The 13,775-nt window shown below is 44.8% G+C and overlaps 2 long non-coding RNA genes across 2 annotated transcripts; one reads left to right on the forward strand and one right to left on the reverse strand.

The window, feature by feature from the left end:
- Nucleotides 1–4,905: 4,905 nt before the first annotated feature.
- Nucleotides 4,906–9,154, forward strand: LOC309537424. The gene is made up of 3 exons (XR_014221914.1): nucleotides 4,906–5,205; nucleotides 6,938–7,028; nucleotides 8,921–9,154. It is a non-coding gene; the product is annotated as an uncharacterized lncRNA (long non-coding RNA).
- A 16-nt stretch (nucleotides 9,155–9,170) lies between these two features.
- On the reverse strand, nucleotides 9,171–10,218 carry LOC309537415. Its single transcript, XR_014221905.1, has 2 exons — nucleotides 9,840–10,218; nucleotides 9,171–9,712 (listed from the first exon to the last, which is right to left on the reverse strand). It is a non-coding gene; the product is annotated as an uncharacterized lncRNA (long non-coding RNA).
- Nucleotides 10,219–13,775: the final 3,557 nt, after the last annotated feature.

The raw sequence follows: 13,775 nt of genomic DNA on the forward strand, positions 1-13,775 counted from the left end.
TAATGTTTTATTATGTTTTATATATGTTGGAAGCTGTCCAGAGTGGCTGGGACAACCCAGTAAGATGTGTGGGGTATAAATAGTAAAATTATCATTATGAAACCAAACGTCCCTGTTTTCATCGGAGAAATGTTGGAGGGTATGCTAAGCTGGATAGACAGGGGCTTTCCTACACCCATTTAGTTTCTATGCTTAGTACAGGGAAATATGGAGCAACTTGACCAAAATTCCCTTGCTCTCTCACTCACTCATCCCAATAGAATTCTGTTTGTGATTCCTTCTCACCTATGGCTACCAGGCAAGGCCTTAACACAGAAGGCATTATTACTAAACGGCCTTCCTAGAGCCGTATCCAGCAGGGATGGAGTCATGTGACATGCTTCTCAGCTGGGGTTGGCCGTTCACCACATCGTGAACATAAAGCCCTGCTCCTCTCCCCACCATGGCGCCACCCAACCATCCCAACTTTGGGCGTTGGCTTTTGCCTGACGCAATGGGTTTGATGCCACTCCAGTGAGTCATCAATCGCACATCCTGGAGGGTTTGGGTATTTATTTATTTTTAGGGATCCCATCAAAGAAGGCCCCGGGGGGACGGACCCAGCTTGCCAGCAAGGAATGTCCCTCATCTGTTGACATTCGAGGGGTCAGAAGTGGTTGAGAAATGACAGCGAAGAGCCAAATTCAGCAGCTGGATGACTTTCAAATGCAGCCACCTGGAATTTCCACAAGGCCCCCGCTGCAGTGCTCTCTGTGATCCGCCAGTCCGACCCAGAAGAAGTGCCATTTTGGCACCTGGCAGTGGTGAGAAGGCAGCATCTCTGAGTGTGGCTGAATGAATATCCTTCAACAATCAGAGGGCCTTTCCTTCCGTCTTGGCTGCTTGCCTTTCTGCTTGGCTTTGCAGTCTAGTTGAAATAACTAAAGGGCATTCTCTGTTTAGAAAGGAAGGTTGCCCTCCATGAAGCTGGACAATAGGTAAATTTCTGTGGGTAAGGTGACCCAAATAAGGAACACACAGCATCTTGGTTCCGATGGAGGACAACCGTTTGGGAAGCTTGCAATGCTGGGGGGTGAATTTTGAAATTTCACATTTAATAAACTTTGAGAGGTGAAATCAGACATTTTAGTGAAGCTTCTTCCTATTTATTTTGTATGTTCCGATAGGTGGAGTATGGGCATTGTGCCTTGGCATTCAACAGACATTCCAGAGCTGATATCTTAAGCCCTCTTGCCTGCTCACAGGAAGTCCTAACCCTACATTAAAAAGAGCCTATTTGGTAAATATGTAGAAAGTGTTCCATGCTCTGATTTATTTTCTTTTAAGTGCAGGCTGTTTCTCCCTTAGGACTGAGTAGGTATCTCTCTGTTCATTTTAATGCATTCCATTTATGCACTGCCTTCTAGGAAACACCTCAAAGCAATTTAACAACAAAAAACAATTTCATAAAATAATAATAAAAGATCACAAATCCAATAGGAACACAGACTGGGATTTTTTTTTAAAAAAAAACCACACACCTCCATTTAAAGCGCATGTTGAAAAAGAAAGGTCTTTCATAGGTGCCCAAAAGACAAACAAGTGCAAATATATTGTAGAGAGATATAACTTCCTACTGAGATTGGGCTTTTTGTGATAATGAAAGTGGCAGGAAGATACATTGGAAAGTGTGGGACACTTGCTTTGATGCAATGACATTTAGCCTCCCCTAAGCAACTCTGGGCGAATGCTCATTAAATCGTGAACATCGTCTAATCTCCAAGGAAACAAGTTGGGAAAACAAGCAGGTCTTCTGGAATAACTCCTAGACACCCAGGAGCAGAGGGAGAGAGACACACACCCATTCAGGCATTTCCTAGCCATTTTGCCAGTAATCTCCCTAACCAATAAATAAATAAAATAAAAAGGTGCTAGCCAGCTTTGCCCAGGGTCTATTGAAGAAGCCTCACAGTCATTCTGGATCCACGAATCTTCCTATCCCCAAACCACAAACCTTGCAACATGTGTATTTCTGTTTGCTCGTTGTCTCCTCAAAGCGACCTGAGGCAACATCAAACATTTCAAACCTTAAAACCAACAATCCAGCTTCAGAGCGTGCCGAGATGCAATAAACCTGGAATATCATAATCTAAACTAGCGCCATAAAACACAACAATAAAAAAGCTACCGGATATAAAATAATGTTATGTAGATGCGTAGAAAGGGTGGGGAGATTTGCTATCATGATTATTACTTATTAAATTCGTATACCTACCTTCATCTACATATGTCAGGGCGAGTTCGTGACATAAAATTACAATATGAAAACCACAAAATACCTAGTATAAATTAGAACAGCAAGTTTATGATGTACACCCCCAAGAGAGTTCATTAAAGCCAGGGGTAGTTGGTCAATATGATGCCTCCATATTGATGCCTTCCAATACAGTGGTGCCTCGCAAGACGAAAAGAATCCATTCTGTGATTCTCTTCGTCTAGCGTTTTTTTGTCTTGCGAAGCAAGCCCATTGACGGATTAGCGGGTTAGCGCTATTAGTGGCTTTTAGCGGCTTTTAGCGGCTTATCTGCTGATCGGATCAGCTGATAAGCGGCTTAGCGGCTTAGAAAAGGGGGGGGAACCAGCAGGAACTCGCAAGACATTGTCGTCTTGCGAAGCAAGCCCATAGGAAATTCGTTTTGCGAAGCACCTCCAAAACAGAAAACTCTTTCGTCTAGCAAGTTTTCCGTCTTGCGAGGCATTCGTCTTGCGGGGCACCACTGTACGTTTGAGGCTACAATTCCCATCATCCTTCACCACTGGCCATGGTAGCTGAGGCTGAGGGGAAATGGAGTCCAACAGCTTCTGGAAAACGGATTTACGTATAAGCTAAACAAGCTACAGTTTAGGGCCCCACTCTCTTGGGGCCCCCCAAAAAAATTAAAGGAAAAAAACTGGATGTACATTTCCAAAATATAAGATAAAAACAAATAAAATAAAACCTACATACAGCAACAGTGTTGTGTAGGCTCCTATGATGTAAGTAATGGGCCCCTGCCTGCTAGCCTGCTCCCTAAAATATCACTGGTTTGCTCATTTCTATATATAGGGTGCCTACATTCTGCATGGACTGTTATGGGCAAATGGCTTTAGAAGAAGAGGAGGAGGAGTTTGGGTATGATATCCCACTTTATCCCTACCCAAAGGAGTCTCAAAACGGCTACCATTCTCCTTTCCCTTCCTCCCCCACAACAAACACCCTGTGAGGTGATTGGGGCTGAGAGACCTCAGAGAAGTGTGACTAGCCCAAGGTCACCCAGCAGCTGCATGTGGAGGAGCAAGGAATCGAACCCGGTTCACCAGATTACGAGTCTACTGCTCTTAACCACTACACCACACTGGCTCCCACCTATTAGGTCCATAAATTACCATATAGCACATATTCAACACAAAAAAACAGTGGCAATTTGTTGTTGACAAAGGACAGGTGGACATATACAGTGGTACCTTGGGTTAAGAACTTAATTTGTTCTGGAGGTCCGTTCTTAACCTGAAACTGTTCTTAACCCGAGGTACCACTTTAGCTAATGGGGCCTCCTGTTGCTGCCATGCCACTGCTGTGCAATTTCTGTTCTCATCCTGAAGCAAAGTTCTTAACCCAAGGTACTATTTCTGGGTTAGAGGAGTCTGTAACCTGAAGCGTCTGTAACCCGAGGTACCACTGTAGTGATGTTTTCTGCAACCTGTAGGATGCAGTCACAGAGGATGTTCGTGAAGCAGAGGGCTATCGATGGCTTCTAGCTGGGATGCCTCTACTCGGCCTCCACAGGTGGAGGCAGCTACGCCTCTGAAAATCTGTGGCTGGAAGCCACGGGAGGAGAACGTGTTCTTGCACACAGGTGCTGCTTGAAGGTTTCCCTCAGGCACCTGGGTGGTGTGATAGGAATTTTATGGTCTTAGATATATGGTAATGTTCATAACTGCACATACATAGATCAACACAGGAAGACCAACCTGGAACCATTTTGATTCCTAAACTGACCAAATCCTTTCTCTGCAAGGTTAAACTGGAAAAGCCTCCCCATTGTCTCTTTCCTCACAAATCCTGTCTCAAGGATATGTCTGTTTGAATAAGGTGTGAGCCTGTGACCTGGCCCAGGAAATAAGTATTTTACCACTACAAAAGAATGGCCAGGCTCCCCAGGCAATCCAATCAAGTAACTTGCCAGACAGGAGATAAACTGTGACAGGAGAAAAACAACATTAAAATTTCTGTGATGTAGGTGGGATGTATCTGAGGGGTGGTCTTAGGTTACACCCCTTCTGTGATGTATGCATAATGTTTCTGGGGGTGGTCTTGATCTAGAGGATGGGAATTTATAAGCCATTGCACAGCATTTTTGGGGGGTCCTATTCCTCTCCTGCGTGTGCGGGGAGCACCCTGTTGCAACAGATTAATAAAGATCAAGCTTACTAGCTGCTTTGCTTCTCAATATTCTCTGGTTGGCCTCTGTTATTTTCTCCTACCAATAGGGAACCTATGTAAGGACTCTATATGGGCTCTTGGATACCCCATAAGGGAAAAGGGCATATTTTTATTTACAACAGTGGCCACAGTGAGAGTCGGATGCTGGACTCAATGGGCCATTGGACTGGTGCATCAGGGCTCTTCTGAGGTCCTGATGTTCAACCCACAAGCCCTTGCAAAAATAGCGCTTCTGTGTCATAACGGCCTTTCAGAATGTGCTTAATAGACCTCCAAATGCCTCTTGGAGCCAGCGATGAAACACAGGGCATTTATTGCATAAGATAATCCCAGGATTCCTCTCGGCTCTGAATAATGGTGCACCAGCCATGGAGAAGGAGAGAAATTATGATTCATAGAAGGGGCCATTATGACACACAAGTGCTATTTCTGTGGTGGGCGGGGAAGCCACCGGAAGTTGCCGTCTTGGCTTGTCCTGGAAAGATTGAGAGTTTCAGCCCCTGGATGAGGAGTTCCCTGGAATGAAAGCACAGATGTAATAAGATCTAACCAGCTCCTCCTTTTGAGTTTGTGAGAGCCAGTTACAGTACTTGCCAGGGTGATCCCAGTACACTGGGCTGGGCATTCAGAAATGGATCCAGGAGAGAACAAGCTTTGGGCTATGGTTTGAAGGAAGAGAAGGAAGGAAACAGAAGTGAATTCAACAGATCAAAAACAAATGGAGGTCAGTTACCCACCAAGAGGTATAGTGCCATGGCCGTTTTGGGTGGCCAGATTTGAGAATCCTGAAATGGTGTCACTGATTTATACTTACAGATTTTCCCCCTGACCAAATGTATGTATCTGTTTATTTACTGGCTGCCCCATGGCATAAATTCTCTGGGTGGCTTATGAAATGCTGGCGGTGGGAGATTGTAAAAAAGGCAGGGCTTCTTAGGAGGATAGGCAGGGTTTAAGAAGAAGAATTATTTCAAAAGGTGTGGCTTACTTGAAATTTCACTCTCCCACCCTTTCCGAAATAAATGGGAATGCCACTACCCATTGATATCAGGGCATGCACCTTTGCTATATTTTCCCCAGTACTTCCTAAAACTGTTTTTGTTTAGGCAAGACTCCCCAGACATGCAATTTTGTTCTGCATATTTTGTGCTAAGATCTGTGCAGTCACGGGGGTGGGTACAATTCTTGTTTGTGTAAACAGCAGTTGTTGTTTTTTGTATGTCTATGTGCTTATATGTTTTTTTATTTTACTTTTTTCACTTTTTGTATTTATAAAACTCAATTTAAAAAAACTGCTGATTTTTCATACGCTTGGATACATTTCATCTCTGTTTGTTTTTATAAAGTTGCAGGTTACTGGCATTTTCAAATAAATATTTTATATTTTATGTAAACCACTTAGAAGTGGAGGACCTGAATCTCCAGGTGGGCACTATAGATAAGGCACACTTGCCCACCTGCCAGCAAATCACAGCATAGATACTCTGCAAGGTCTGCCCTCCTCCCCTCTCCCAATTAACCTCCATCTCCAGGACACACTCCCGTGACATCTCCAAGGGCTGCCCCTCTGTTTCATGTTTGGGCTCTTGAGATCTCAGGGTCTTGGATGATCTTGATGTGGAAACCCTGAACAGCAGATCTCTGAATTTCAAAATCAGGAGTTTAGTTTTGCATGACCCCAAAACAAAGCAACATCACCTGCTAATGTCTCCAGGTCACGCAAGGTCCAGAACCAGGACAGCCATCCTAACCCCCACCCCCACCCCACCCCCCATGGATTGCTTGGAAATTTCTGGGGATCTTAGTCGAACTTTACAACTTCTTCTTTTTTTGATAACTACAGTGGTACCTCGGGTTAAGTACTTAATTCGTTGCGGAGGTCCGTACTTAACCTGAAACTGTTCTTAACCTGAAGCACCAATTAAGCTAATGGGGCCTCCTGCTGCTGCCGTGCTGCCGCTGTGCAATTTCTGTTCTCATCTTGAAGCAAAGTTCTTAACCTGAAGCACTATTTCTGGGTTAACAGAGTCTGTAACCTGAAGCGTATGTAACCCGAGGTACCACTATATATAGTCTTTCCCTTAAATGATAATTTGTTTGGGGGAAAGACTGCACAAGCAAGCTATTATGAAAATAATATCTAGGCCTATGTAGACAAGTCTATCGAGACATGAAGTTGGCAGGTTTGCAATCTAATTTGATGCAGGTTTACGCTGTGAATTAGGAGGTCTGGCCAACTTCTGAAAAGCCCAAATTGTGAGATTTAGGTCAACCTCACAAACAATTCTTTTAAAAACAAGAAACCCGCAAGCACGTATGATTGCTATTTTTAGTCGAAAAGAGGGAGGGAAAAAGAAGAACTAAATTTGCCCAGATTTCCTGCCTCCTTGCCTAGTGGTGATTCTTTCCATGCAACTTGAGGTGACGCAAATGATAAGATACCCATTTGATTTCAGTTTATCTTGCTGCCTGCAGGTTTCATGGGTGCCAGATGTGTACTAGCGACAACATTCATGATCTTCATGCCGCCATGCTTTTAAGAAAGGATCAGTAGATTTGGATCTTGGTGAGTTTGCAACATTTGCAAAAAAAATTACTCTGCAAATGCTTGCTTCAGCTGTCAGATTTCAATACTCGGAGATTCTAGGCAAATCTGATCTGTGTTTTGCAATTTTATCTCAATGTGCAAATGAACTTGAGACAGGAAAGAGTGGCATTTTGCACCTTTGAAGGTGACTCGGAAACTTAAACTAACGGAGAAAGCGGTTGCTAGACTGGTGGCTGGGAGCGGCCGCTGGTCCTGAAAGATCTACATCAGCCCCCAGTATGTTTCCAAACACAATTCAAAGAGCTGGTGTTGACTTTTAAGGCCCTAAATGGCTTCGGCCCTGTATACCTGAAGGAGCATCTCATACCATCCAACATTTCTCCCATGAAAATAGTGACATCCCATTCCATAATGATAATTTTACTGTTTAAGGTTATAATTTGCTGACATTTTTATTGTTAAGAATGCACGGTGAGGGGGATGTGGGGAAGTCCGGTAGAAGATTGAAAAAAGTTCTGAAATGATGAATTTTTCTTCTTTTCTGTTTTTTCTATTCTTGTTTCTTTGTATATCTGACTTGGTGTCCTTATCTGGAAAAAATGTAATAAAAATATTTTTTAAAAAAACAACATAATGATAATTTTACTGTTTATACCCCACACATCTTACTGGGTTGCCCCAGCCACTCTGGGAAGCTTCCAACATATATAAAAACATTAAACATTTTTTAAAACTTCCCTATACAGGATTTCCTTCAGATGGCCCAGGGGTCAGAAAACTCCATACCCTCCAACGTTTCTCCAATAAAAATAGGGACATCCTAAGGAAAAGTAGGACATTCTGGGATCAAATCAGAAACTGGGAAGGCTTCTCTAAATCAGGGACATCCCTGGAAAATGGAGGCACTTGAAGGGTCTGGAATCGCTACCCACACCATTCATCCTAGACAGTGAGGTCCAGCTCTGAGGGCCTTCTTGCATTTGCCTCACTGCAAAGTTAACTGAGGTTACAGGGAACCAGGCAGAGGGCCTTCTCAGTAGTGGCTCCCTCCCTGTGGAACGCCCTCCCATCAGATGCCAAGGAAATAAACAACTATCTGACTTTTAGAAGACATTTGAAGGCAGCCGTGTGTAGGGAAGTTTTCTAATGTGTGATGTTTTATTGCGGTTTTATAACTCGCTGGAAACAGCCCAGCATAGGTGCCAATTCCCTGGGGCCCTGGGTGCCCAAGCACCCACAAAATTCCCCATGAAGTGGCCAGGCACTCGCAAATTTCAGTGACAGGACCATGCACGGTGCATGGCACCCACAGCCCTGGGCACCCATGGTCACGGGGCCAAGCTGACACTCCTGTAGACCAGAGAGGCTGGGGCAAATCAGTCAGATGGGAGGGGCATATAACGAATTACTCCTGCTACTGATATGCAAAGTCTCCCTAATGGAAAGAGTGTATACTTGCTGAGATATATGCAGACTGTACACTCACTGAAGGCTACATGTCAATAAATGTACCTATGTCCAGGTCAGCTATTTGTGTATACAGGGGCACTTGTTCAATGTAACATGTGAACCACCTTTACTATGATTCTTTATAAGGCAGTTTTCTCTGTTTAATCAGATGTAGAAAATAGAGCCTCTTAAATGGTTGCATTTCAAGCAAATGTAGACTTTTCTGGAGCCCATGCTGTTCCAGCTGAGAAGCCAGAAGAAATTTGTTATTGGAAAGGTACAGTATATTTTGAGGAACTTTCCTCCATCTGCAAATTTTAATTTAAGCCAATAATTTAAAAATACGTCGGTGGACTCAATGAAAAGTTGGCTACCGGATTTAGCAGCCTGTGCTTCTCAGATACAATAGCAAAGTGTTGTCAATATATTTTCCTGCTGGGGCCCTTTGGATGTTTTCACAGTTTCATGGCCAGCAGACAATCAGGCAAAGTCTCTCCAGCGATGGAGGAGCAACAACTGGAAAAGCTTCACCTGTTGAACTTCCTCTCATAATGCAAAAGTAATCCTGGCAGCCTAAGCATGACATACCATTGAATGCTATGCTGTGCCACATTCCAAATCTCTCTATTGCTGCCATTTAACCATTGCACGACAAGCAGAAATTCAACTGGTGGAGCTTAAGGCTGTTTCTCTCCTTCCCCTTTTTTAAAAAAACAGGACTCCTGTATCACTGCAGCTGCCTAACCAGCAGAAATGTAGCTGGCAAAGCTTTTATAATGGCTGTCATCAAGAATGAAATTCTGTAGCTTTTCATACCAAAAGTGCTCCAGTTTATTTTTCGTCCCGCTTTCATTGGGCTGTAATGCAAGATTGACACTTCAGATGACAATAATGCAGTAACTCTGGGGAAGCATCACAGCACGGCTAAAAGCATGGAAGGATGTGTGGCCAGTCCAGGATAATCCCACCATTGATGGACCATTATTGGGGCAATGTTGTATTGCAGAATTACACCTCCCCACCCCCAAAATCCCATCCAGCTGGTCCCAGTTGATCATCTACACTGGCTGACTGCTGTGTAGGATGCCCAGATGTTGCAGAGGGCAGGGCTCTTGCACTTTTTAATAGTTGTGCAGGAGAGGGGATTTCAGCAGGGCGGAACAGGACAGTGTACGGTGCGGAATTTCAGCAGGTGCAGTGATGGGGAAAAGTTCCGTCTCTTGGATTACTGCCTGTTAAGCACAGGAGGAGCCCTGCAAGAGAGAGAATAAAAACTTTGTTCTAGGCAAATGGAAAAACACACTTTCTGCAGACACCCATTTCTCCAGCAGCACCCAAGAAAGAAAAACAAATGCATCGCTAATCTCTTTAGAGGCTTACCACATTTGGCTAAAACCGCAAATCGGGGACTCTATGTAAGGAATGTGGCATCTCAGGCTTGAGCTTCTGGTCCCCTTCCGCATCTGGGTCAACACAGAGGGGCACCTCACCATCTTCTCTGTGATGCACATTTCTCCCAATCGTTTCTCCAAGGAGCTCGTGGTTCCCCCCCTCCTCATTTAATCCCCGTTCACAACGCTGTGAGGTAGGTTAGTCTGAGAGGCAGCCCAAAGGCAACCAGGAAACTTCACTGCCCAGTGGCATAGCAAGGGCCAGTTGCCCCGGGCATGAAATTGTTAGGGGCATAAGATTTCAACACCTGGTGGTGCCTCAATACAGCTGCGTGGGCTCCATTGAAAACGGCTTCTCCATGCGAAGCAGAAAGTGGCCTCTCCAGACAACAGAACGACTCTTCTTTTCCTGTCTCTGTGGCTACAATTTCCTGGGTGATGGAGACACTTCCATTAGGCAGCTGAATGGGCATGCGTATTCTGTCTGTTTCCCACCCACCCACACCTCCACACAGCCCCGGGCACTGGCAACCCACGCTATGCCACTGTCATGGCCATGTGAGGATTTGAACCCTGGTCTCCCAGGTCCTAGTCTGACACACTAACCACTAAATCACATTGTCTTCATCCTCCTCCAGAAAGTGAAAATGCCCAAGCATAAGAGGGTCACTTTTAAATAAATCACATGACGTTGTGCAATCCTTCAACAACCGTCGTCACCCCCCAAAAAAGGGTTGTTACAGAATTGCATAACATTTGTACACACTATAGATAGATGCAAATTCAGGGGCGGGAGTGGGAATACTGCAGTTTATGATGCAATACATCTCACCATCATGGGGAAGACTCCTGGGGGCCAGGGGCCAAATGTCTGCTGATTAAGTACTAAAGGGCAGCTATTTCCAGGCTCCTGATCTTCCTTCTTGCGGTTCTTCAGCTTCACACCAGGCAGCCCTTCCAAACAGAGAGCTCCTTCTGTTAACAGCATGTGCAAGGAACCTTTGGCCCACCAGATGTTGCTGAAGTACACCTCCCATAATCCCTAGTCATTGACCATTCTTCCTGGGGCAACATCTGGAGGGCCAATGGCTTCCCAAACCTGAGTTAGAGGATTGTTCCTTGACAGTCCCTCAAAGGATGGTCATCTGTCATGGATGCTTTAGTTGAGATTCCTGCTCTGCAGGGGGTTGGACTAGATGACCCTCGGGGTCCCTTCCACCTCTACGATTCTATGAATCGATGCACTTTTAATATATAAATGAGGGGTGGGTTTTTTGAGGATTTTCTTCTGCAACAAAAAAAGCGCTTCTTCTTCAGCGATCACTTGTAGCTGAGTAAGATTGTCTTCCATAAATAGGGTTTTAACAGTGAGTCCGTAAGTGACCATGGAGGCCAATTCAAAATCCACACATCCTTCCACAATGGGGGCATTGGTTTCTGGATGGGAGTTGATCACAATGAGGGTTTGCCAAGCGTGCCTTCCTCTTAGCACGTTTCTCCCTTGCGTCCTGAGTTCGAGTGTCTTCAAAGCCCATGACACCTTTGGTAAAAGCTGTTCTCCAACTGGAGCGCTCGCAGGCCAGTGTTTCCCAGTTGTTGGTGTGTATAACGAAAAAGTACACAAGCTCTACCTATAGATGTCAGGAATGGAACTGGAATCTCCTGCACAAAAAGCAGATGCTCTACCATGTGTGGTTATCTAACTGTGGGGAAGCCCTCCCTTTGGAGTACAGTGGTACCTCTGGTTAAGAACTTAATTTGTTCTGGAGGTCCATTCTTAACCTGAAACTGTTCTTAACCTGAAGCACCACTTTAGCTAATGGGGCCTCCCGCTGCCGCCACACTGCTGCTGCGCGATTTCTGTTCTAATCCTGGGGCAAAGTTCTTAACACGAGGTACTATTTCTGGGTTAGCGGAGTCTGTAACCTGAAGCGTCTGTAACCTGAGGTACCACTGTATCTGACTTTCCAGGGAGAGACAACATCCTAAAGCAAGTTAGAATCATAGAATCATAGAATCATAGAGTTGGAAGAGACCACAAGGGCCATCGAGTCCAACCCCCTGCTAAACAGGAAACACCATCAGAGCACTCCTGACATATGGTTGCCAAGCCTCTGCTTAAAGACCTCCAAAGAAGGAGACTTCACCACACTCCTTGGCAGCAAATTCCACTGCCGAACAGCTCTTACTGTCAGGAAGTTCTTCCTAATGTTTAGGTGGAATCTTCTTTCTTGTAGTTTGGATCCATTGCTCCGTGTCTGCTTCTCTGGTTGTGCCTCTGGCCAAGAGGACTGGGTCTGCATGGCAAAAAACCCTCACTGCCCCCAGTGGAAAGCGCCCTCACTGTGCCCTTGCTTGGGAAGAAGCAGGCACAGAAAGCGCCACTGCTTTGTTGTTAGGAAGCTTCCTTGCAATATTGGCAGGGGGCTTGCTACGCCTCTGTTTATGCCTCCATTGAGATTAGTGCCTCCAAGCTGCAGGCCCTCGAGGGCAACAACAGCAGGTTTGCAGAAGACTTCTTGTTTTTCACTTCACCACCCAACATCAGGAAGGATCCGTGGGCAGATCTACACCACACATTTAAAACACATGACTTCCCCCAAAGAATCCTGGGAACTGTGGTTTCCCCCTTACAGAGCCACAATTCCCAGCACCCTGAACAAACTCCACTTCCCAGGATGCTATGGGGCAAGTCACATGCTTTAAATGTACAGTGTGAATCATCAGCTCTGATCATTTGTTTCGGGTTGGTGGAGTAGAAAGTATATTTAGTAGGGGGGAGGCAAGTTTTAAATGTTTGAGAAGCAACCCTTTCAAGGACTCAAAAAAAAAAAAAAAAACAGTTACAAAACTAAGGGACTGAGAGGGCTAATTAATTCAGGCAACCTTGTAAAATCCGGTGAAGAATTTTAATAACCAGTCTGAAAAGTTTAATGGTTGAGGTTGTTAGCTTTTACCCCCTGGAAGAGCTCCTGCGCATTTAACAGCTGCTGGACTCAGAAAAGTTTCTAAGAGGTGCAACTTGTTCCTACCACTTATCTTCATGCCAGGAAAAAGTCTCCTTCTAAGTGTGTGTGTGTGTTTGTTTGTTTGTTTGTTTGTTTGTATGTTCAGAAGCTATTAACAGCACAGGAGCCCTGTGAGGGAAAATTTGGTTCTCAAATGTCATCACCAAAGGTTGCCAAATTTTTTCCTGGCTGCGCTCTTGTGTCTTTAACATGACCAGCAGAAACTTAGTAAGCAAAGCTCCTCTAGCATGATAGCTAGACTAATCCAGAATGCAGCAGCTAGACTGGTGACTGGTAGCAGCTGCTGGAACCATATAGCACTGGTCCTGAAAGACCTACATTGACTCCCAGTAAGTTTCTGAGCACAATTCCTGGTGGATAGAAGCTTTGTGGCTTGAGGGAGCATTAACAGTGACTTCCCTGAAAATCTCAGGGATCCGCTTGGGGTATAAGGGTTTAGGCAGTCCCTGAGATATCCTGGACCCAAATTGTTAAGAGCCTTGTAAATTAATACAAGAGCCTTGAACCTGGTCTGGTAGCATATGAGCAACCAGTGAAATCTTTTGAGCCCTGGAAGGGATGCACTGGCGATAGTCTGTCTGTCCCCACTGGCAATGTAGCAGCAGCGTTTTGCACCAGCTGGAGCCTCCGGATCAGGCCCAAGGATAAGCCTGCATTTATGAATCACTTCCTATGATGCATCACAAAATGATTTGCAATGCAATCTATATGTAGAAAACAATTATTTATATATATATATCTCAAAGCAACTGAAACAATTACAAACACGTGCACACACACCCCTGTTAAAAAAACAGTTACCAGACCCTCCTATTTTCCAGGGACAGTGCCTGATTTACAGAAACCGTCCCAGTTTCCGATTTGACCCTGGAATGTCCCACTTTTCCTTAAGACGT

Source organism: Podarcis vaucheri, assembly GCF_965113315.1.
Source record: "Podarcis vaucheri genome assembly, chromosome: 7".
In the NCBI taxonomy this organism is placed as follows: domain Eukaryota; kingdom Metazoa; phylum Chordata; class Lepidosauria; order Squamata; family Lacertidae; genus Podarcis; species Podarcis vaucheri.